Here is a 25935-nt window from a genome sequence, read left to right on the forward strand (position 1 = left end):
GTGGTGTCTGTCAACGGCTTGCAGCCAGATGAGGAGAAAGTTGAGGCGGTTCTTCGCTTTCCCAGCCCAAGCGGTGTCAGACAGGTCCGAACGTTTCTGGGCTTAGTAGGGTATTAACTGCGTCACATCGCAAACTTTGCACAAATGGCTAAGCCACTGACATTGCTAACTGCAGAGCACACACATTTCGAATGAACGGCTGAGGCACAAGCTGCTTTCGATAACCTGGAAAGAAAGCTTGTTGAAGAGAAAATGCTCAAGTACCCTGACTTTAGGAAAGAGTTTATCTTTCAAACCGATGTGTCACAGTGCACGGTTGGAACAGTCCTGTCGCAAAGGTTAGAACAAAATGAACATCCGGTGGCTTTCGCAAATCGTCAGCTAAATAAGGCGGAACAAAATCATACTGCGATAGAAAAAGAATGCTTGGCTGTTGTATGGGCTTAAAATAGTGAGAGACTGCCAACCGCTTAAGTGGCTTATAAGCATCAGGGATCTTAGCTCGCGACTGGCACGCTGGGATCTTCAGCTTCAAGGCTATGACCTCGAAATAAAGCATAGAGCGGGAAAAGTGCACGCAAACGCGGATGCCTTGAGTCGGGTGCACTCAGAACCAGTCTCTGAAGTAAGAACCAGAGCTTTTATTCCGGTTCTTGATGAAGAAAAGCTCAAACAAGAGCAGCAGAAGGACGCGAAACTTCAAGAATTGAGGAATAAACTAGCTAACGACCCGGAGTATTCAAGGGAGTACGCATTGAGCTCGCATAGATTGCTCTTAAAGGTGTGCCCAGGCGCGGCTAGCAGAGAAAGATACATTGTACCGCGCAGCCTCGTTAGATATGTGTTAGGTACGTACCATGACACACTATACTCCGTTCATTTCGAAGCCAAGAAAATGAGACAGAAAATAGTATTGAAGTATTTCTGGCTAGAAATGAGGAAGTCGATTGCCGAGTACAGCGCTCAGTGCGAATCTTGCCAATTAAGAGAAACAGGAAACGCGTTCCGCTTCAGGAGTTTGGAGACTTGAGCGCACCGTTTGAGAGAACGGCCATGGATGTTATCGGACCCTTACCGACAACCAGTAATGTGAAGTCTTCTCCGATCACCTGTCCAAATTCGCAGAAGCCATTCCAACTAGTGATAAGAAGGCGCCAACAGTGGCGGGTAGTTTTGTTGAAAAAGTTGAAAAGCTGCTTACTGAACAAGGTGGTAATTTCACTTCCAGGGTGATGACAGAAGTACTCGGCTCTGGCAACAATGGGCCGGCGCAAGGAATCTGGTTAGAGAGTATTTTCCTCCTCTCCTGCTTGCTCTCGGTAAAACAGTCTATACCTGTTCAAATGAATCCGAAAGTCCACATGCCCAAGTTTTCCGTGGATCCATTGCGCTAGCGTCAAGAAAGTAAAAAAGCGTGTTCAAATTTATTGTTATCCTAAATTATCAGCCCAGGGATAATGGAACGTCAAAAATTAACCCTTATTGAGGATCGCTGACCCGTACCGAGATGCTGGTAGAAGTGACAACTGCGATACAAGTATGATGCCGGGGTGGAGAGCGGGAATCACACAAGAAATATAAGCCAGTAGCAGATTTAATCAGAGCTGGATGCCCCCGCTCACCCGGTGGTCTTAAGGCTGCTTTTGGACGCCATTGCGGTGATCCGGTGCTTGAGGTGGTAGATGATGGCCATAGCTGCAGGCAGCGCTGATGGTGACGGTTTACACGGCGAGCTCAATATACGCGCCGCCAGGACTAGCGAGCCGTCTTCGTATCTTCAGGCAGTCGCCCCTCGGGAGGCGAGGCTGGGTCGACCTCCTCTAGCACGTCTGTCTTTCCCCTCTGCCCCGCCGTCCTTCTGCGGCTTTCCTTGTCCCCCGGGTTTTCTTTCCGTTCTCAAAACCCTCGCCATCCTCGCAACAGCGTCTGTGTAGCCGTCATCAGTACGTCGTTCGCGCATTCCGGCGTGTCGTTCAGCGACCCTTCTTCGCATCCGGCTTTCGGACAAAAGGCGATCTTTTTTTTATTGTGCAATTATGCCCTTGGGCATAAGGGTGTAAATATATTGATGCAGGCCTGTGGCTGCAATGATTGCCAGCAGCTCTCGGTGGTGTGGCCCATGTGTCCATACTCTTGTGTCAGGCGGTCTGCTAGGGTGGTAAGCGTGGCTTCTAAGGTGTACCTTGCGGGCCACGCAAAGACCAGGACAAGTTGTTAGGAAGTGGTCTAGTGTGGCCTCTGTATCGGGAGCTGGGCAGAAAGGGCAGTTCAGGGGAGCAGTCTGGGTGGTCCAGGAAGATTTGACAGCAGGCGTTAACTCAGCACCCACGCGGATTCTTCTTAGCGCCACTTCCTCACGGCGAGTTAAACCGCCGGGAAGGTTTGATCCACAGGGTGGAATTATAGCACGCGTGGAGCGGCGAAGAAATTCTTTCGCAGGCAATACGGCATCCCCTGCGGGCAACTTTAACATAGGCAGAGGATATGTCACCCTCTGGGAACAGGACGCATCATCAATTTCTGTGAGACGGTGCGTTGTGTGGGGAGCCCACAACACACGCACAGGGCAAGGAAATGTTTGCACAATATTGCAGATATTGTTGATGATGTCAAAGGTATTAACTATACTCCGTAAGGCTCGAACTGCTTTGGTGGATTCTGTATGTGAGATCAAAATGGTCGGCGGTGCAGCATATAGGCTTTCTGCTAATGTAGACAAACCGTCGCGAATGGCAACGAGCTCTGCTATTAGAGAAGGAAGATGCGTTGCTTCTGTTTTATATGAACATATCTGGCGTATTTCAGGAAGCATTGGACAAATGAGGGTAGTATGTAAAATCTCATAGTCAGTGCTTGCGTTTACATAAGCTTGAAGCGCCCTGTAGTGTCTGTGCAATGATCGGGCTCCGCTTCTTCCACCGAATGTTGAACTCGGCGCTTTTCTCGTAGCGGATGGTTGTTTGCCATCTGTGGTCGCTTCCATGGAGGTTCCAAAGGCACTTCAAGCAGCATATAAGACGAATCAAAATAATGCGCTAATGCAGACGCTGTAGGAATAGCTTGACGCGTCAGGTAGCGCGCTGCACGAGGCTGCTCGACGAGCTCATCAATGGTGTTCAGCTGGGCCTCCACTTGGAGAGTGGGAATGGATGTCAGGCGAGGGAGGTCAGTGATAGCGCGCATTGCCTCTCTATTGACTGCTTCCAAGCGGTTCCAATCTCTTAATGTGAGACTTTGAAATTGGGCTTGATAGACAAGTCGAGGCTGTAATACAGAACGCACTAACGTTCGAGCCATGTTGCTGCAAGTGCCGCCTGTTTTCTGGGCAATGCACCGAAATAGGTGCAGGGTACTAGCGGCCTTCTGTCATACAGATCGAACCGATGGCGCTGTTGAACCAGAACTGTCCAGTTCGACACCAAGGACTCGCATTGACGAAGTGGTAGTGAGCAGATGCCCGTTAAATGACAGCTGTAATGGTGCTTTGTAAACATCTGCGTCTACCCCATCGGTTTGTGATATTCTTATAGATGTATAAAGTTTGTCTTTTCTACTCAGAGTGCTAGGCCAATCTTCGTGCACCACTCAGATGTCTTGCCAGGAGCATTATGAAGGCCTAATTCTTGGCGGCTTAGGTCCGTGTGTGGTGACTATACCGTTAAGTCGTGTGCATACATCAGATAAAATATGTCCGGAATGGTTGCTAGTTACAAGTCCAAAAGTAGAAGCGCCATGTTAAATAGTATTGGTGCCAGCACGGATCATTGAGGCACACCCCTCTTAACGCTGAAGATTCCAAGACGTTCTTTACCAATCCGTATGGAAATAGAATGGTCTTATAAGAATGATCTGACAAGTTTGCATACTCTGGGTGGGAAACGTAGCCAGCGTAGAATGGCTAGAATCGCTGAGTGGCTGACCTTGTCGTAGGCCTTGTGGACGTCCATTGATAGAATGGCCCGATTTTTTCGGGATCTTCCTCCTAGTAGTACCATACTTGAAAGGTGATCCAACTCATCTTCAGTGAGTGAAGGCGAAAGCCAATCTGAGCTGGATGGTACCAGCTGTATCTTTCAAGCCACCACGATACGCGTATAGCTAATATGCGTTCTAGTAGCTTGCAAAGTGTGGACATAGCGCTGTTGGGAGAAGGTTGCTTAACTTAGTGGGAGGCTTTCCTTGCTTAGGGATTGGCACCACCTCAGCATGTTCCCAAGGGGTCGGCACATCTCCAGAGGTCTAACTTGAATTCAGGGCCTCAAGCAGCCACTCTAAAGTGAGCTGTTCAATATTTTTAAACACTTCGTATGTCAGTCCATCCGGCCCCAGAACTTTGCGCGGTTTGGTTTGGTCAATAGCTGCAATAAATTCGGCCATTGTGAAATGTTTTTCAATACCTTCAAGGTCCTCTTTGCATGGACGTGGGCCCGCTTCTGACGGGAGATTATTCCGGCTGGTGAACGGAGGTGGAATGTGGTCGAAATTTGAAAGTAAATTCCTGACCACCACTGATGCAAACTGGCTTGGAGTCTGTCCAGATGCTAGACAGCCATTGCCTGCGGGGTGCTTTAAACACCTGCCGATTTCCATGGACCGGAATGTGCGCCATATTGATTGAGTAGTAGACGTTGCGCTTAGAGATGCTCACCAGTCCTGCCATCGCTGACGAGAAAGACGCTTCTCATGTCGGCGTGCCGCTGCTGTTAGCCGGTGAAGTGTCTCGGCGTTGAAAAGTGAGTTTTCTAATAAACGCCAATTCCGCCAAGCGACGAGCCGCCCATAGCCGAAGAAGGTGCAGATACGGAGGCGGCCTGTTTTCCTCTACCCAACTGGAATGAGTTGTAGCTTGCAGTGCAGCACGCAAAGCTTCCTGTGGATCCATAGCTGTGAGCAGGGTGTTTGTTTAGTAGCGTTCTGAACAAGTCCCACTCTGTGACCAAGCAGCAACGTCTATGGCGGCGCTGGTAATGTGTGTCTAAACCGATGAGTAATGAATGGATAATGGTCACTACCCCAACTGTCTAGTTCTCGATCCCATGAAACAAAAGGCGACCTGAGCAGGCAAAATTCGGGAGAGGTCGGTGGCTTCCGGATCACCGCGTAACCCGGATCCCAAGTTTCGGCACAGGCAGTTAGCCACCACAATGGCTCACCACAGTTTTTCCGAAAAAAAAAAAACATTTTTTTGCCACATCAATTCTCGAGTCCATACTTCGATGACCCCTAACTGCATGTGCATTGCCACGAAAGCACATCACAGATGAGCTCAACTGCATCCCCGTCCATACAAGAAGTCCGAATTTCACACACAACAGCGAGGTCATCCAGCTCCCTAACATCTGTTGACAGTCAACTGGCTCGACTAGCGGCTATTTTCTAATGAAAAAAAAAAAAAGCGTGTACACTTTCTTCCCTTTAGCAAAGCATTGTAACGGATACACATTATAAAAGGGGTCTAATTTTATCATACAGGTCGATATACACATGATTAAACAGAGTTCATACCATTCATACAAGTAAAACTAAACACAAGAGTACAAGAATAAAGCTTAGACAATTGAACAGTGTTCAAAAAAGGGTATCATGCTATGTTTTGTACATGGACGAAACTTGACTAGCAGGTTCACAGCATTTCAATTAAGACCCAGAATTGTGCATATCTCGCACATTGGGATGCAAAATCAGCTCACGGTCTGGCTCTGTCGGCAGTTCGGAATTTTCGTCCTGTTCTTTTCCAGTGCCTGCAACCCTGCGGCCTGTGAATTATCCACACCACCCTCGGCAGTGCTGCTGGGTCGGATATCACCGTCTTCAGCATTTTTCGGTGGTATGTTGAGCATATGTCGGAATGTCGTGAGCGATTTCGAGATCTATAGAGCTGGTTGCCGCAGGATAGGATTAAGTCATTGCAGTCGTTGCAACGCTCTAAGGCAGGATTCTGTCCTGTTTTGAATCACTTTAGGGTAGCGCTTCAGTCTGTTCGCATGCACGGTGAAAGTTGGGTGCCTTCCCTCACAGCTCCGGACAGGAAATGTTACGGGGCCTAGTTTTTACACGATGCGGTATGGGCCCTTCCATTTTGGCGCCAGTTTATGCGACAGCCCCCTTTTACTGTGCCTAACTTTGAGCAAGACCCGATCTCCTGCCATTAACTATGCTTCCGCGGCTTAATGTCATGTCTTGCTTTCCGGACAGTGAAGGCGGAAGCCAAAGCTTCCTTCGCCATCTCGTGAGATAGCTGTGGTCGCAACGCCAGCTCTGCTCTATAATCGTCCCTGCTCTATAATCGTCCCTTGCGGCATGTCTGGGTCTCGGTCATACGTTAGGAAAGACGGCATCTCATAAGTAATTTTGTGGATGACGGCGGTGTTGTATGTGAAAATTACATATATGATCCACAAATCCCAGTCTCGCGAGCCGCCCTACTGCCCCGTTGCATTCTGGATGGTATGCTGTTAAGTTTTCAGCTTTTTGACCATTAGAAGCTGACGTACTTATGTCATCATTCTGAAAGTGAAATTGCTCCCTTGTTCAGTAAGCAGCTGTTTGGGCACACCGTGGCGCAAAACGACTTTTTCAACAAACCTGCTCGCCACTGTTGGCGCCTTCTGATCACTAATTGGAATGGCTTCTGCGAATTTGGACAGGTGATCGGAGAACACTAGCTCTTACTTGTTCCCATTACTAGTTGTCGATAATGGTCCGACAACATCCATGGCCGTTCTCTCAAAAGGTTCGCTCAACTCTCCAAGCCGTAACTAAACTCTAAGACTATACATGCTCACGCCAGTACTTATCCATTCGCATACTACCCTATATACTGTAGATTTCCTCGGCTACTGAACCAGAGTAACCGGGCTCGACCCCGACCGCGGCGGTCGCGTTTCAATGGAGGCAAAGCGCAATGGCGTCTTTGGCTGTGCGATATCAGCGCACGTTAAAGATCCCCAAGTGATGAATATTATTTGTAGCCCTCCACTACGGCACTTAATTTTCTCTCACTCCCGCATCCTTTCTTTCTTTTATGGCGCGCTTCAGGTGTTCAACCATGACTATTACAGGTATGCTTCCATTTTCAGCCATGTCAGTTAGCCACAAAGCCTTCAGGTGCGCTATTTGTAGCGTTAGTGCAATGTGCCTGGCCGCGCGCAGTCATCGACATTATCAGTGTCCTGGCTTGTAACGCCAATACTTACGCCCTCTCCACCGCCATTACCTCTGGCTTGCTTGCCCCCCCACCCCTTGAGCACGCACCCCGCACCTCAAACCTCATGCTAAGCTTGGTCGTCTTGGGATGACGGATATCGCAAGAGCGTGGGGCATTGCCACGCTATGTCATGCATCAAGCTCTCCAGCTGGTTAAATTTATTTCGGATGGGTATAGTGCAATGCTACCGCAAAGACTTTCAATGTTCTTCCTCTGTGCGATATTCATGTCTACGTGGCTTTCGGTGTTAGGTATCCTGCGATCCTTTCCGCACAGACTGGAAATGAAGCGCGCCTGGCTCTAAACAAACACATCGTCATTGGCGATACCTGCTCATCACGTGAGTGCGTGGCTCCGTGCTCAAGTGCATCGCGTGAGCTCGCGGCTCCGTGACCAAGTGCCTCGAAGAGGAACAAAATAAACTGAAACGGCCTATCAGTTGCCCAGTTTATCTCAAAAATTCTGTTTCTACACATAGTCGAATATCAGACGTGCTCAGCATATGTCTACCACTCGCGTACGTCTTGTTTCCACTAGAGCAAGTCAGGTAGTCAGGGATATTTCTTCGAAAGGAAGTTGTCCGCACCGAAGCAATATTGGCGGACGCTGTAGGCTGGGTCTGTGCTGGCATCGAGCGACAGGATACTTACCATGGGGCTGTAACTTCGGTGATTAGGAAGGCCGAGTTCCCGGGTGGAGGCCGTCCATTGCATAGCGGTCAGCTGATGCACGCCACTTCTCCAACTGGAGAAGCTGGAGCTTTCAATTTGGTAGTTGGGGTATGGCGTACGCGCCAACCCCTGCACCGAAATAAAAAAAAAATCGAGTTTCATGCAAAGTGAAGCCTGTAAAGATCATGATCCTGTCTCCACAAACCTCTGGAGCGATCCGCTGTGGATGCTGCAGTATTCTTTAAGAAAAAATTAAATCAAAAAGTTGAAGAAAAAATGTGTATGTTTACTGTCAAGGCTAAACTAAGCGCCTTACTGAATTTTAAGCCGTAAGATGTAATAATCGGGTTGCAACTTCGAATTTCGCTTCGCTGGGTCCGAATGACCTTGACCTAGTTAAGTTTAGGTGACCACCAAAAACTGATACATAATCGCGTAATTATAAGGTGTTGTTAGACGTTCTGTCGTGTCACTCTTAAGGCGAAGCCTGAGTGTCCCCGAATTAGAAACGTCAAACCGTGTACAACCTTTTTTATTTGTGCAAAACCACGATCAATAGCCTTCGCATACGTTCAAGCCTCGTTAAAGCCTCGTTCAAGCCTCGTTCAAGCCTCGTTTAATCCTCTCCCTTCCGCCCAAGTTTTCTTCCTTCACCTTCCTTCAGTTTTTTCCCGGCATAAAAGTAAGGAGTTATATTCTGTTACGCCACTACTGTAGTGAATCTGCGGGGAGGGAATAATGTAGGTACGAAAACAAAACTCTGTCGCATAAAATAACCTGGCGATCGTGCGCTTATTAAAAATGTAAAAAAGAAATGTAATTTGGTTCACAGGAAAGGAAAGGCGTATAGTAACCGTCACACTTCTCGCTCGACACCCGACCCGCGCCGTATGAAATGGAGAAAATTTGAGTTTGGAAGATATATCTTAGTGGAGGGCTCCTGAATAATTTCGACCCCCTGAGGGTTTTTAGCGTGCACTGACGCCACGCAGAACACGGATGCCTACGCATTTGGCCTCCATCGAAACGCCACCGATGCGGTCGGATTCAAAACCGGATACTCCAGTGCAGTAGCCGAGTGTCTTGACCACTGAGCCACAACTTATTTCCGCATTTCAAGCTTTGCGGGTCACTGATGCTCTGCTGTTATAGCGCCCGCGTTAAATGGATCCCATTTGCCGACCTCCCTTGCGGACCCTTGCTTTAGCGTATACTTGTACTTCGTTTCTCGCGTAACTACCGCTCCCTTAATTTGTTCCATCTAATATTTCATGTGCACTCTGCACTCACATGCATTGGTGTGTGAAAGGCAACCCGGCATAGATATAGAGCCTCGCTTAACCAAGCGCTATAGGAACGTGCCTGAACGTCCTAGGTGCAGCGTATGTGACAAGAATGCAAGGGTCGTGGAAGGCTGGATGCCGTTGAAAGAATTTTAAACCTCACAGTGCATACTAGGAAGAACTAGCAGATCGCGGGTGTCATGACTGGGTGAACGTCCATGTAGGTCTTGTTGTGTTGTGTCGAAGTATGCCAATAAATAAACAAACTCTGATCTCACCCTCCCATCTCAAGTGAGAGGCCTGAGTTGGTAGCGCCTGCCAAATCAGCCATGTCATGTAACCACGTGATGTCAGACACAAGCAATCAGTGTTCGCCCATGCAAGCATATAAATATGTAGGACAACTACCACCTGCCAGAGGCACGTACGTGATTTTTCGCTCACAACCTCTTCGATGCTTTATTTTCTTGCATCAGAAACAAGCTTTGGAAAAGGCAAAAGTATATCACTGCCGGCTAGGGTTATTAATCGGGACACCAGTAGACTCGGCGACAGTCCATGCTCGCTGGACTTGAATTCAGGTGAGTTGACACTCAATCGCCCCTACGGGAGAGGACGGTTTCGGATGAAATGTATGGCCAGAATGTTGGGGCATTACCACATGACACCACACAAGCAGCACTCCAGCAGGCTTAACGATTTCTGATGTAGCAGGGAAATGCTGCTACAAAAACTTTCAGGTTTATTTTCTACCTTTGTATAATATTTCTATTCATGTCTATGTGGCTTTCAGTCTGAGGCATCCTGTAACCCCACCCCTAGAGCCTGACAATGCTCGCCTGGCTGTAATGCAGCTCGCCTGAACGTTTTGAATTAAGGAGACACTCAAGCTTCGCCTTAAGAGTAACACGACAAAACGTTTAACAACACCTTATAATTACGCGATTGTGTTATCACTTTTTGGTGGTCACCTGTACTTAATTAGGTCAAGGTCATTCGGACCCTGCGAGGCGAAATCCGAAGTTGAAACCGATTAGTACATTTTATGCTCTAAAATTTAGTAAGGCGCTTAAGCTTAGCCTTGTCAGTAAATATACACATTTTATTTCCAACTTTTTGATTTAATTACTTTCTAAAGAATATTATTACTGTAACGTCAGTATACATGCAAAACATGTTAGTAAGCGATACGCTCCACAAGAAGTCCTTTCCGGCTGTGTAACAGCATACACAGCAGATCGCTCCAGAGGTTTGTGGAGACAGGATCAAGATCATTACAGGCTTCACTTTGAGTGAAACTCGATCTTTCTTTTCGGTGCAGGGGTTGGCGCGTACGCCATACCCCAACTACCTAATTGAAAGCTCCAGCTTCTCCAGTTGGAGAAGTGGCGTGCATCAGCTGACCGCTATGCAATGGACGGCCTCCACCCGGGAACTCGGCCTTCCTAATCACCGAAGTTCCAGCACCAGGTAAGTAGCCTGTCGCTCGATGCCAGCACAGACCCAGCCTACAGCGTCCGCCAATATTGCTTCGGTGCGGACAACTTCCTTTCGAAGAAATATCCCTGACTACCTGACTTGCTCTAGTGGAAACAAGACGTACGCGAGTGGTAGACATATGCTGAGCACGTCTGATATTCGACTATGTGTAGAAACCGAATTTTTGAGATAGACTGGGCAACTGATAGGCCGTTTCAGTTTATTTTGTTCCTTTTCGAGGCACTTGGTCACGGAGCCGCGAGCTCACGTGATGCACTTGAGCACGGAGCCACGCACTCACGTGACGATGTGTTTGTTTAGAGCCAGGCGCGCTTTATTTCCAGTCTGTACGGAAAGGATCGCAGGATGAATAACACCGAAAGCCACGTAGACATGAATATCGCACAGAGGAAGAACACAGAAAGTCTTTGCGGTAGCATTGCACTATACCCATTCGAAATAGACTTAACCAGCTGGAGAGCTAGCTGCATAGCATCGCATGGCAATGTCTCACTTTCTTGCGATATTCGTCATCCCAAACTGCCATCATCCCAAGACGACCAAGCTTAGCATGCGGTTTGTGGTGTGGGGTGCGTGCACAAGAGGTGAGGGGGGGAGGCAAGCAAGCCAGAGGTACTGGCGGGGGTATGTATTGGCGTGACTCTTAAGCGAGACCAGCGTAACTACTTTTTTTTTACTTCTCCATTTTTCACTGTGCCTAATTGCAAACATATTGAATAAAATAAGAGGCAAGTGGTCAAGGGGCAAGAAAACAAACAAGATGAACAGGAACATCAATCTTCAAAAGTTGCCTTGAGTGTTGCTACTTCTGAGGGCAACCATAACGAATCTCAGTTTCGTGGCGTTCCCGGAGTTCCAGCTGTGTGAGCTACAAGTTGGGAGTTTTGGTGTCTTGGCTTTCTTGACGCATGTGCCCTTTTTTCACTGCTAGATGCCTGCTTGTGTGGACCAACATGCCCATGAATCTATCCTGCCAGCAGCATCTCTGACGTGGCCTTCAGCAGCCAAGGTTTGCTCCATACTGAGCCTTGTAATGAAGGCAACAGGCGTGCCAGAAGTCATGAGCGGAGGGTCCTCACTAACGGCACTTCGCTGGCCTGATCTCCTGGAAGGTGAACTCGATGCGATGAACATGATTTCCATCCCCTGATGTCGCCGCCTTGGTCTCACTGAGTTTAACGACGCCAGCACACCAGATGCCCTTTCCTTGCGAAATGTCAGCCTCCTATCAAGTAGTCTCAGTGGAGACATGACGGGTGGAGCGGTAGCCATGGAAATCTTTTGACTTTTATGATAGCTTATATCTTTGTAGCCTTAAGTGTGAAAAAACGATCGACATATAGGTATATTGTATTGCTTTCATGCACATTGATGCGGTGTAGTATTTTCACGTTTCTTCTTTAACTACTTTTGTTCTTCTGTGACTACCCTGTGCTCCCATCTCCGACATGTCTCTGGGTAACGAGAACTAATCGGGGTGCGTCTTTAATCCTCCAGAGTCCGAGAGTAATTTCTGCTCTCGGTTCTTTGTCTTCGGTGAAACGACAAGGCATAGAAACGTCGAGACTCGCTCGTCTGATCGCGTACATATATTTGAGTGCACCTATCTTTTTTTCACACGAGCATCGTAAGGTGTTCCACACTGCTGAGGTCAGCCTGTCCGGCACATGTTTGGAGGCCTGCAGTATACTGCTTCCAGTGCTAATAACAGCATCGTGGCGCAGAACCTGCGGGGTAGATGAAATAGCTTCCAGCACCCGTAGTGTTTCCTTGACACGAGCTTCCCGCGTGTAGATCCTATTCATTATCAGGGCGGCAGTTGTAACATCACTGTTTGCGGCAGCCGCCGTAACGTTGGGCAGTTCAAAACTAAAAATACAGGCACACACACATATTCTTTCCGACACGTTGGCGCCAGTATGCCGGGCCAGTATGAGATTAATTCGACTCGTGCCCTTGGTGCGCGTCTCCCTTGTACCACGTCTGCCTTGTACCCGAGACGCTTTGCAACGCCATCCGAGCAACCAGAGCTCGGATTTCACCGATGCCGGCGTCAATAAGCGCTGTGGTTTCTACCTCTCTGACGTTGCGTGCATAATGATTTTTATTGTAGAGCGAGCTCGCTTGCTAGGGCTAGGTAAAGGTAGCGCTTGCAGGTCCTGGCTTGAACAGCTGGTGCTCGTGTCTCGTGCCGGCGCTGCCGCCAGGTCATATTTACAATCACCCCCCCCCCCCCCCCCCCCCAGGAGAAGAGGGAGCCATCCTGGCGACTTAAGGGGACAACAATAGGTCTGGGTCGTAGAAGGGTTTTGACCGAGGGACATGAACAGTCTCAAGCCCACGTCGTCAAAGATCTGGCGAAGGCGTGACGGGCTCAACAATGTAGTTAACGGCCGGGTGTGATATTTCGGCAGCAGCTTGGAGGAGAGGCCAGGTGAGGTAGAAGACACACTAGCCAAACACGGGCTTACGGAAGAAAGCTGTCGGTGGCGTGAGCGGCGTCAAATCGATTTTTCTGTCGGCCCTGGTTGGAAGACGTGTACGAACGGGCGAGCCTCCTACACTCCTCAGCGTATCTAGAGGCTTCAGAAGAATCGGGCCGCTAAGGAAGTATGGTGTCGAGTGGCGAAGATGGCTCACGTCCATATAGGAAAAATGACGAGAATCCCGCTGTGGTCTGCGTAGTGGTGTTGTATGCATACGTGACGAAGGGTAGCAATGTGTCCAGTTGGAATGGTCGGCAGCCACGTACATTGACAACATGCCGACTAGAGTTCGGTTGAATCTTTCAGTCAGACCATTAGTCTGCGGGTGATAGGCCGCAGTAGTACGATGAGTGATGTTACATTGATGCAGGAGGGACGAAACCACTTCAGATAAAAATACACGACCACTGTCGCTCAGCAGTTCCCGCGGCGCTCCGTAACGAAGGATGAAGTAGTGTAAGATGAAGGCGGCAACATTGCATGCAGTAGCCGCAGGTAGAGCGGCGGTTTCGGCGTAGCGGGTGAGATGATTTACCGCTATACAGTGACCCAGCGGTTTCCGGCTGCATGTGTAGGGAAGCGGGCCGTAGAGGTCAATGCCTACTCGGTCGAAAGGTCTTGATGGGCAAGGGAGAGGCTGCATGGAGCCGGTGGAATGGTGATGGCCGAGCTTGCGGCGTTGACAATCAAGGCATGATCGGACGAACTTGCAGTAGCAGTCCGCTGTACCGGCGTGTGCCACGCACGGCGACCTTGGCTTTACATGGCGTAGTGAAGCTTTCACTTCAAAAGTCACAAAAAAATTACACAAGTACTACCAGCTAACCATCAAAGCAATCCGGTGCTTGCTGCATTTTGCAAGGAAGCAACAACAACGCACACTAGAAGGCGCATGATGGTAGAAAGCAGCGGCACAGCACGCCAACACGTTGCCAGCAGCCGAAGCGGGAGGCGATCGCTCCGTTCTCCCATCATGATTTGCGCGGATACGCCAGGGCATGACGCGGCGCTGTAATTTGTGAAAAGGTCGATTACTGGAAAGGTCCATTGGTGTGCGGCAAAGTGACATTTCTTTAAATTTAGTTGGAGGCCAGCTGCAGTCATGCATTCAACACGTTTCAATCGCACGAGATGTGTCTGGAAATCCGGCGAGAAAACAACAATGTCGTCCAAATAGCACAAACAGCCTTTCAATTGAGGCCGCGCAATATGGTGTCCATCATGCGCTCGAACGTGACCGGTGCATTATACAGTCCGAACGGCATGATGTTAAATTCGTACAGTCCGTCTGGCGTCATCAAAGCTGTCTTGGCACGGTGAGCATTGGCCAGCGGGACAGTACACGGAACGAAGGTCCAAAGATGAAAAATTCGACGCCTTGCGAACAGTCAAGGGCGTCGTCAATTCGAGGCAAGGGATGGACGTCCTTACGGGTAATTTTATTCAAGCGCCAATAGCCAACGCAAAAGCTGATGGAGCCGTCTTTTTTGGTGACAAGAACGACAGGGGAGGCTCAAGGACTGTGCGAAGGATGAATGACGCAACGCTTAAGCCTGTCGGGCACTTGTTCGTCAATGATTTGACGTTGGAAACGCGGTAAGGTCGTTGGCGCAGGGGCGAATAGGTACCGGTGTCGATCCGATGAGTAACAACTGATGTGCGGCCTAAACTATGAAGTAACAAATCAAAGGCGGAACGGAACTGGTCAAGCCGGGCAAGAAGCTGAGTCCGTTGAGTCGGCGTGAGCTTATTGTCAGTAGAGCTGGCGAAGATATCTACTGGAGATGAATCAGCAAAAGTAGCAGTAAACGCAGCGACCGGTATGTGGCAAGGGTTATCATCGCAGTTGGCGCTTTCCAGCATCGAGGCAAAAGGCTGGACGTGTCCCAAACACTCGCCACGAAAAGAGAACGGGCAATTGAATGAATTGATGACGCCCATTGCGCTGCAGCCAGCTTCAACAGTAAGTACGGCAAACGGCAGGGGTAGACAGTGGCGATGCGTGAAGCCGTCGGAAAGCGTGAGGATGAGAGACCCGTTGTAAAGAGAGTCGGATAAAACGGACAAAAGAATGACAGGATGTGGCGGGATTGAAACATCTTCAGCCACAGTGAGTTTGGCGCACGTAGTAGAGGTGTCGGTCGTCGTGGCATCACAGAGAGGAAACAGCGCCAATTCAGCACAAATGCAGTCGATAACGGCTGGATGTTGGGATAGAAAGTCCCAGCCCAAGATGACGTCGTGAGAGCAAGATGAAAGGACAGTTAATTCAATTATGTAAAGAACGCCCTGAATAATTGGCTCACCGGAAGGGAAAAGCGCAGTATCTGTCACACTTATGTCTGTGGACACCTGAACCGCGCCGTAAGGGAAGGGAGGAAGGTGGGAGTTAAAGTGAAAAGAGAGAAAGAGAAGCCGTAGTGGAGAGCTACGGAGTAATTTCGACTACCTGGGGATCTTTAACGTGCGCTGACATCGCACAGCACACGGACGCCTCTTCTTTTCGCCTCCATCGAAAAGCAGCCGCTGAGGTCGGGTTCGAATCCGGGTATTCCGGACAATAGTCGGGCGTCTTACCACTGTACCACCCCGGCAGGGCCATTCACGCCGCTATAACCAGTGATTGAATACCTCGGGCCAAAGGGTGTGAACCCGAGGTGTAAACGGAAGTTGCCGAAGGTTCTAAGTTTTTCGTCTTTTATATTTTGCACTGGATTACAGGTGATAAATTCTGGCTCTTAAGATGTGGCGGTTGTTGTAACTGGCTCTTATGTAGTAATGTCCCCCCCCCCCCCTTTTCCTTTTTTTTTTTTTCAGTTCGTCATTGTTCGCGTGTCGTTGCGGAAAAGTGCTGGCGTGGTGGTAGAAGAAAAAGAAACTGAAAAGGCTCACGTTCTTCTGTTATGGCCGCATTGGTGTGCGACGCCTCGTCTCTGTAAAGCCGTGAACATTGACTGAGAAAGGGCTCACAAGAACCCAAGAAGACCTTCCCTTTTTATACCTCCCTGGTTCTCTCAAGAAAGATCAGGTACCTTCGTCGAAGCCAGCGGAAGCAACGCCCGCAAGTTTGAAGTCTAGTCATTGAACGGTGTTTTTCCATGGCCTCACAGAGGCTCCGGCGAAGCCACAACCCTCCTGGCGAAACACGTCATTTTTCAAGTGACGACTTCGAACAACGCCCCTGTATGTCATCAGAGGCAACGAGGATGCCTCCACGTAAATCTGGTGACTTCCTCTGCCCAATGGCATCCAAGAAGATCCCGTTCAAGAGCTTGTGCTGTGCGGCCGACAAGAAATGCGCACTAGGAAGACCAAGCGATTTAGCCGGGCCCGACCGCTTTTGCCAATAATTGAAGAGCGCGCTGAAGAGGAAGTTGATGCCGGCGCAGCCAAGGACACTGTGCTCACGGCTGACGAGAAACGCGGTGTTGAATCAGCTATCCAACAACAGTGAAGTTGACATGTTGGCAGCCCTTCAACAACTTCAGCTAAAGGAAATAGCCTAGCGATGACATGGTGAGAAATTATGCTTAAGGGCTAGCGTGTCCCGACGACAGTCTAGAGGATCGTCCATGAAACAAGTGTCGGATCAAGGACGGTATTGAAGGAGCCGTCTAGGGCAGTCAAGAGCACGTCATCCGTAAAAGGGGTCCTGGTCTGGTTAAAGGCCATTATAGTGCAACCAGATCGGTACTGCAGCTGAAGGTGGCACTGGGCTTTCGTGTAATTTATTTGTGGCATGTGCTTTCGTGAACTTGTCGCATGTGTTTTTGTGAACTTTATTTGTCGCATAAACATATCAGAAGTAGGGTTCTTTTCGGGAATTCGGGGATACTGTTCTTAAAAATGTTGTAAGCTCGAATAAACCTTATAACGCGCTGTAGCGGCGTTCATATGGCGCGGTGAGTAGGATACTTGAGTGTTCTTTTTCATTTCATCTGTTTCTCTAAGGGGTCCTTGTAGAGAACACCACGACCACTTCAAGGGAACGGAGCAACTTCACGGGCAAACTTACGCAAGGTGAGTTGACCATGTAAAAAAATGCACAGGTTTTTTTTTTTTTTTTTTTTTAAATACAGCCCGACAGATTGCCTTCTAACTTCGGAGTGGAGCAGGAGGAGAGTTTCTCAAGATATATGCAATGTTGGTGATGCCAAACTGGCCGCATAGCACAAAGACTACGCACACTACAGGTCGTTGGTGGAGCGTTGGTTTATACTTTCGTTAAAAGATGCGAGAAGGCGAACTAATCTCTGTGGAGAAGATAGTGAAATAATGGCTCTACGAATTTGCACCGGTGATGCAAGCAAGGGGACTACGAACTCGAAAGATTTGCAAGCGCAGCTCTAAGGCAATTGCGTCTTCAGAGAAGTGGCGTGCTTTGATGAGACCGGCTAGTGTTGTTCGGCAGCTGAGAGGAAAAATTCGTTCGGTTTCCCGACGACGGAGAAAAAAAAAAAAAAACATTCTAAGGAAGATTCTATTCTTACTGGACAGCTAGCTACTTGCATATTACATTCAATAAATCTCTCACTTCTAGTATACTGTTCCTGCCTCTTGGAAGTTGGCGAAAGTGCTCTCTTTGTCCAAATCTGGTGACAAACATCTGGTGACAAACAGGCCCATTTCGCTAACGTGGTCATTGTGTAAAATGTTAGAACAAATTATTTATAAGCATATTACAGAGTTTCTGGAAGCAAATAGCATTTTATCTAACGTTCAGTGTGGTTTTCGACGGGGTTTAGCACGTTCACACGATTATCTGAATTCGCGCATGACATTTCTTCTAACCTAGATTCTGGTAGCCAAATTGATGCTATATTTATTGACTTCTCTAAAGCATTCAACATCGTAATTCAAAACTCCTGCACAAATTAACCCTTTAATAAAATTAAAGGGTCTCTTAGATGTCTCTTAAGGGGAGAATGGCAAAAGCCTACCCTTTCTCTCTGTGACATATTATAGGAAGTTTAAAATAGAAGTATGGACTAAAGAAGTTTGGAGACGACAACGAGGATGGCGATAAGCATGATGTGTATTAACCCAAGAATAAAGATGACGTATTCGCAGAGGTGGTAAGAGATCATTGGTGAAGAAGAGAAGACGACAACAAGTATGACGTGACCACCGCCAAGGTTGTAAAAGTGCGAGGGAGAGCAGTAGAGAGGCTATGAGAACCATTACTTGTCTCCCCCGCATCATACTGGTCGTGGCACTACAAGAGAACGCTCAGCTCAACACATTAGATGAATTAGTACAGCAACGCCGTGATGCTCGCAGCCTTAAGGCGACCCTTTTGCACTCACCGCGAGCACTCCGGGCCTATGCTGCATCGCACAGCATATTGCCGCCGACATCGCCAGTTCTTCCCCCATGGAATTTTGTTCAGCTGAGCGAAAACAAACCTAGTGACCTTCATAGACCAACGACATCTTATGCGGCATCATCCCTTTGTGAAAGGATAGCAGAGCAAGACACCAAGCTGCCCCAAGGCTCAATAACTGCATATGTAGATGCCAGCATTGACGGATGTGAAACGACAACTGCAATTCATTGTCCTTGTAAGACGGCGCTTAATAGCACATTCAGATATCAATTTGCTGAACCTCCTTCTTTCTGTGCTGAGCTGGTTGCTGTCCAAGAGGCCCTTCGCTCTCTCTCCGTCACGACCTTACTACCTACAGCTAAAATTGTCATCCGTACCGACGCCCTACAAGCAATACGTCTGCTCCGACGCGTCAGTCGCAGCCCAGAAATCTGCCAGAATATACATCGTCTGGCGGCTCGCATCTCGCAAACCATTCGAATTGAGTGGGTCCCACGTGACCTACTCAGTTCTCAAACCTCTGCGGATTCTGCAACCCGCCAGGCGACTCTACCTTCATCATTGACACGCTTCCTCACTATGGATGATGCCACTGTGCTTCTCATAAGAAAGGAGCACCTCCGGCGCCGCACACGTGCTCTTGTTCCACCGTGTGCGATAACCCTCCCCAGCGGTCTTACCCGCGCTGAGGAGGTTGCGCTACGGAGGATCCGGGTCGGGGTCGCCCTCACACCTGCGGTGACACGAACATGGCCGCAATATCGATATTTATATCAACGTCCAGGATGTCCTGTCTGCAAGTCACCAGATCACGAGGCAGATATTCACAACTTGTGGGTTTGCCCGGCACTGAAGCCGACGAGAATTCGGCACCTGACAGCAGTGGGCCTTTCGCCGAACAACCCATCTTCATACATATTGCATGGACTCAAGGGCCTTATCATCGCTCTCTCTTGAACTTTATTCGAACAGCTAATCTTTTTTCTTTCATTTAATACCCGCTTTAATTTTTACATATTCCATTATGCCCTGAGGCAAAAAACAACGTTATTAAAAAAAAAAGCGTTGCTCGGGGGAAGAACCATGAAGCGGAGGTTCCGGCGAGTCAGGGACACTTCTGCTGGAAGAAAGCAACGCCGGTTACTGCTTCGCTGATCTCGAATTCTACGGCGTCGCACCGTAGACTTCCTGCCATTCCTGAGCCAATTCCAGGGAGTCAGCGGAGTCAGACGCAATCACCTGCTACGGCCAGGGGTGCCTCCAGCGCTGTTGCACCGATCCGGGTAGTGCTCCCAATGCCATCATCGGGAGCGTCGCCTCCACGGGCACTGGGACAGGGAGTGTGCCAGACCGACCAAGCTTCACTGTTGCGCCAGGCCGGCCAAGCTACCCCGTGTCATCGGGTTGTGTGGCGCTGCCGGGTCGCGTGATGAACGTTGTTGCGATTTCGGGAGGAACGCGACCTCGTCAAGCGGGACAGAAGGAACCAGCGTGCCGCTCCAGTATTCGCAGGCCGGGATGCGCGGCTGACCATCGGATGATTGTTGCCATCGGCTTCGAGATGGGTCCCGCGGGCCTTGTGGCCCCGTTCCTGCGACCTTGGGACCTGCAGCTGCATTTCGACCGCCTGCTGCCTGATAGTAATCCGTGACTGCGTGGACGGGGCGGGACGAGAGGGAGACGCGAGAGCGTTTCCGGACACGAGTGTGTTGTGTGAAGAGAGACGAGAGATTGCTCGAGAGGCTCTCAAAGGAGACAGGCTACTTACTGTCCTGTTCTCCGAGTTCTTTGTTCCTGCTGTACATAGCTGCATAAATCTCTTTTCATTTGTTCTCCTCAACTCCGTCTCGTATCGTCCGCTTGATTGCTATTCCCAACCCGACACCACGCTATCCGTGAATCCCGATAGGAGCTCGTACGAAGCCACCAACGACGCCGCCAGCAGTGTCAGCGCGAGCACTTCGAACGCCCGCTCGACGCCTGCTACCTGGATGCCACTGACTGACTGACAACGCTTCATCCGCACCGTACCATGAGCACGAACGCCGAACACTAGTAGACTGGGTATTCCCGGATCATGTGTATTGGTAATCTGTGTTTCGTGTTAGTTTTGTGTGCTAGTGTTTGTGTCGCCTAGGGTGGTATTAAATGATTCGTCTGTGTGGGTACACCTGTCTCCTAGTCCATTCTTTCGGCCCGAGCTTTCTCCGGGGATCCGTGACAGTGTTGCTGAAATAACGTCGAAAATTTTTGAGGTGATAGATTGTAATCAATAAATGAAGAAAAAAATGAAAAATTTTTAAGTACAATCCACACAGAAAAGCGCTAACAAATGAATATCCTGGTCTCAAAAACTCAATATTATAGCTGATAGCGCAGAACCCTTTGGCCCAGGTCGCCACGTAACCAAGTGCAAGGTGGACTCGGATAACGCAGCACTGCGTTCGCTGCCCGGTGTGTGGAAGATGATGATAATGACCTCAGACAAAATGCACATGTGTGGAAGGTAGGTGTAAGGGATCGCGCCCAGGCAGAGGGGCATTGTTTGGTTAATTCCCCTCGATTCCCGAAATGAGACGTGGATGCCCCTCCGTGTCGCGTTCGAAGAAGTGTGCCGCGAAGCGACGCCACCGGCCCTTAATCACTCCCGTGGCGGTAGCTGGTATCGGTCAGCGAAGACGGCAGAAGCCGACGCGGCTGAGGAGTAAGCCGGCGCCTGGTGCTGTCGTGACGCTGGGGCTACGTCGACCCGGCCTTCACTTGGTAGCGTGCAGAGACTCGGGGTTGAAGTAGGATTGAATCTTCGAAGTTGGTGGAATATGTACAAGCAGGTTTAATGGCACTTTGAGAAACTTATTTACAAGATTATTTACATGAAAAAGAAGGGTATATTAACAAAATGGCAAGCGTTAAGAGTTCATAGCGAGAAGCGACTGGATGAGCCGTTTACCCAGGGCCCAGAGCGACATTTCGTGCTCTGCAGCGTCCTTAAAACCCCCTATGTCCAGCCCCTCTCTGAAGATGCTGACCAACCAAATCCAGGGCACGCCCCTCAGGTATCGGCATCCAATCGAACACATCACTGCACTGATGGTCTGAAGCACTGACTGGTCCGGCATTCATTCGTTGGGCGTGATCACTTGTTGGCGGGAAAAGCTTGGGAACGGCGAGGAGAGGAGGTACATTTCTATTCTTCAGCAAAGAAACCACAGGCTGGTTCTGACAAGTGGTTTTACTTCTCAGAAACCCGAGTGCACGTGGCGCCGCATCCGCTCCCAGCATTGTCCGTTTTCGACAATTGCAAATCTTTCCTGCATTCCTGGGAAATCACTTAATGGCTGTATGCGTCATGCTCCTTTCTTGTCCTGCACGTCAGCGGACATGTCACTCTGTCGTCTCCTTTGGAAAGTAGGCATTCCTCACTGGACGATAGGGCTTATCGACTGGAAGGGTGAACAAAAGAAAGAAAGCACTTCCTGCATTTCCCGCAGGGGGACGTTTCTTTGTGTTTTTCCAGACGTTCTCTTGGCAGGGTCAATTTGGCATTTGCAGAGTGTCCACAAAGCAAAACAGGCTTACAAAACAGGATTCCTGGAAACAGGCTCACTTAGAGCCATTGGACCATCACCACATATTCACAGCACTTATCCATGCCCACAGGCGAACAATAGAGCGCGAAAATGCGGATGCTTGGTCGTAACAGCCTCCTCCCCCGCCAGAAGAGTCTCGGAGGGCAGCAGTCCCAGCTGCTGCATGAAGAGACGACTTAATGGCCTGCACGTGAACGCTTGAAGCTCGCTGTTGCTTGTCGCGTTGTCTTGATTGTCGTAGGCCAAATTGCTCGAGCTGTCTGAAACTCAACCACATGTCGAAGCAAGCACTCGGCTCCCGTCTGAAGAGACCAGGTCAAAAGAAAACTGCCATTGTTGTTCGAGAAAAGTCCACTCTCAAGACGTTCAGGACCCACGTATTCCTAGAAAACCAAACGTGCTGCTTTACATAGCCACACATATACAAGCGCACGAAAAAAAAAAAACCTGATTATCAATTTGGATACATGGTGAGGAACATCTCGGACCGCTTAGAAAGAGCGGCTAAGCGCGTCCGCATTCCCATTTAACTTCCCCTTTTTGTATCTTATTTCAAAATTGTACTGCTGTAAAATCAAGCTCCACCTAAGAAGGCGACTGTTCTTCGATGTCGCAGGTTGCAGCCAAGCCAGGAGACAATGGTCCGTCTCTACGGTGAATTTGGCCCCTCCAAGATAGCACTGCAATTTTTGAATGGCCCATACAATGCAAGCGCACTCTTTCTCTGACGCGCAATAAGCCCTCTCTCTAGAACTCAGCTTTCTGCTCAAGTAGAGCACGGGGTGCTCATTACCGTCGTCATCTCTCTGGCAGAGAACAGCACCTAACCCTCGATCACTGGCATCACACTGGACCGTGAATTCTCGGCCATAGTCTGGAGCTCGCAATACCGGACGGCTAATCAGCACAGCCTTCAGGTTTACGAAGGAGGCTTCCTTTTGTTCGTCCCAGACTACATTTGTCGGTTCTGTCTTGCGGAGAGCGTCGGTCAGAGGGCTAGCCAAAGCTGAATAGTTAGGGATGTAGTGATTGTAGTACCCAGTCAGACCTAGGAATGCTCGAATTTCCGTCTTCGTGCTCGGCCGCGGGTAGTCTGCTACCGCAGAAATCTTAATCTCGCTGGGTTTCCTGAAACCTTGACCTACATTGTGACCCAAGTAGTCCACGGTCGCCCTTGCCAGGCAACATTTCTCGGCCTTTACGGTTAGTCCAGCTTGACGCAAAAGGCTCAGTACAGCTCTTAGATGTACCATATGGTCCGCCCATGAGTCGGAAAAAACCGCAATGTCGTCTAAATAAGGCACCGCGAATGTTTCACACCCCTTTAAAACCCTATCCATGAGTCGGGAAAAACAAAATGGAGCATTTTTGAGCCCGAAACTCATCATTGTTGGCTGGTAGCTGCCCGTCGGAGTGACGAAAGCCGCGTATCTGCTGGCGCGTTCAGTGAGCGGTACTTGCCAGTATCCTCGAGTAAGGTCCAGCGTAGTCCCATATGCCGCTCTACTGACCTGTTCTACTCTCTCCTCAATATTCGGAATAGGATACACTTGATCCCTGGTGAGAGAATTTAGCTTTCGGTAGTCTACCACAGGCCTAGGGTCTTTACCTGGAGCTTCTACTAAGATCATAGGCGAAGCATAATCGCTTTCCGAGGGTTTTATTACTCCCAATTCCAGCATGCGAGTTACTTCCCTATCCAGAATTTCTCTTTGCCTTGGAGAAAATCGGTAGCACCTTGATCGCACTGGCACGTCTGAAGTCAGCTCAATATCGTGCTCAGTCAAATCAGTTCTGCCTGGCCTGTCCACGAAGCAGGCCTCAAACTCTGTTATTATCTCGCCCAGATCGGACAGCTGGGATTTCTTTAGTTCTCCTCTCTGCTCCGTCTTTTTGAGAAGCTCCTGAGCGTTGCTTCCTTTTCCGCTGAGGCAAATCAAGTTGTCCCCCATCTCCTCGGGAAGGTTTAACGTTAGATTTACCACGGCTTCCCTCTGCACATAAGGCTTCATAAGATTGCAATGATAAATGCGCACTTCTTTACGCCTACCGGGAATTTTCACTGCGTAGTTAGTGTTAGAAAGCTTTGCAACGACTTCAGCCGGTCCTTCCCACTGTACTTCGAGCTTATTCTGCCTTGAACTTCTCAGCAACATCACCTGGTCCCCGATACAAAACGTCCTTTGACGGGCTGACTTATCATAGTACACTTTGGAACGAGCCTGGGCTGACTTCATGCTGGCCTCAACGAGTTCCTTAGTGTTATGTAAGCGATTCAAGAGGTTCAGAATGAATTCTACTACTGTTGGGTCTTCTCCACGCCCCTCCCAGGCTTCGCGCACCATTCGCAAAGGTGAGCGCAGTGACCTTCCGTACACCAACTCGGCTGGGCTAAATCCAGTGGATTCGTGCGGCACTGACCGCAAAGCGAAAAGCGCTGCAGGCAGGCAGGTATCCCATTCGCGCTTGTTTTCATAGCACAGTCCCCTCAGGACTCGTTTGAGAACAGAGTGCCATCTTTCTACGCTGTTGCTCTGCGGATGATGGATCGAGCTATGCACTACCTTAATGCCGCATCGCTCGAGAAATGAGGTGGTGAGGACACTCGTGAAAACGCTACCCTGATCACTTTGGACCTCGGAAGGGAATCCAACTCGTGCAAACACTGACAGCAGCGAATCCACTACACTCTCGGACGTCACCTCGCGCAGCGGAACAGCCTCTGGAAATTTTGTGGCTGGGCATAACATAGTGAGGATATAACGGTACCCTGACTCTGTCACAGGAAGTGGCCCAACTACATCTATTACTAACCGGTGAAACGGCTCGGTAATGATTGGTACTAACACCATCGGAGCTTTCCACTTATCTTGCGCCTTTCCAACCCGCTGGCACGTGTCGCATGACCGTACAAAATTTTCCGTGTCCTTAAAACATCCAGGCCAATAGTATTCTTGCAACAGCCTCTGCTTTGTTTTCTTTATTCCAAGGTGACATGACCACGAGCTGCCATGGGAAAGTCGCAGTAAGTCTCCGCGGTACCTTTGGGGAACGACTAATTGGTCCCGCTCTACTCCGCGCTTATCCTTGAATAAGCGATACAGCACTCCCTTTCTCATCTCAAAAGAAATATTCTTTGCTGTCTTAGTGGCGCGGTGGCGCTCCCTTATCTCCTGTATCTTGGGATCATTGGCTTGCTCTATAGCTAAGTCCTCTCGGGTTCCACTCAAAAGTCTCGTGAGATTACTAGACACTGGCAGCAAGAGGTTACTCTCAAGAACGTCCTCATTCCGCGTCTCATCAAGCTCACTTTCAAGTTGACATATCTGAGATGCCTCGCTCTCAAAGCTTTCTGACCTGCTATCTTCCGCATTTACCACTGTTTTAACTGCCGTTTCCTCCGCTGTGGATTTTTCTGGAATGAGCAGTGTAGCTAGTTCTCGCGCCTTTGAACGTGTTAAGGCTTGCACAACTCTGTCTCCGAAAAGGATGCCCCTCTTTCGCAGCAGCATGTCCGATTTGTTGGAGAACAAATACGGATAGCACTTAGGAAGCTTTCCTGAAACGGCAGCCTCGGTTGTTAATTCGCCGAAAGGGCCCTCGATGACCACGTTCGCGATCGGCAAGCACACACTCTGTTCCTCAACTACCTGTCGGATCCATGCACACTGTCCTGTATAGTCGGAAGGCGATACATACGCCGGATGGACAACATCCATCGTTGCGGCCGAATCGCGCAGTACCTTGCAAGGCTTCCCGTTGACTACTAGGTCATGCAGGTAGGGTTCTAAAAGCTGCATATTTTCATCGCAGTCCCTGACATACGAGAAAGCAATCTTTTCTTTCCGGCAGTTGACGGCAATGTGACCCTG

At 49.3% G+C, this 25935-nt stretch overlaps 2 non-coding genes across 2 annotated transcripts; one reads left to right on the top strand and one right to left on the bottom strand.

Moving 5' to 3' along the window:
- The first annotated feature begins 7849 nt into the window (after positions 1 to 7849).
- Positions 7850 to 8010, top strand: LOC146205724 (U1 spliceosomal RNA). The gene has a single exon (XR_014704626.1). It is a non-coding gene; the product is annotated as a U1 spliceosomal RNA (small nuclear RNA).
- A 2469-nt stretch (positions 8011 to 10479) lies between these two features.
- On the bottom strand, positions 10480 to 10639 carry LOC146205725 (U1 spliceosomal RNA). The gene has a single exon (XR_014704618.1). It is a non-coding gene; the product is annotated as a U1 spliceosomal RNA (small nuclear RNA).
- Positions 10640 to 25935: the final 15296 nt, after the last annotated feature.

Source organism: Amblyomma maculatum, chromosome 1 (genome assembly GCF_055883805.1).
Source record: "Amblyomma maculatum isolate TAMU_Amacu chromosome 1, ASM5588380v1, whole genome shotgun sequence".
In the NCBI taxonomy this organism is placed as follows: domain Eukaryota; kingdom Metazoa; phylum Arthropoda; class Arachnida; order Ixodida; family Ixodidae; genus Amblyomma; species Amblyomma maculatum.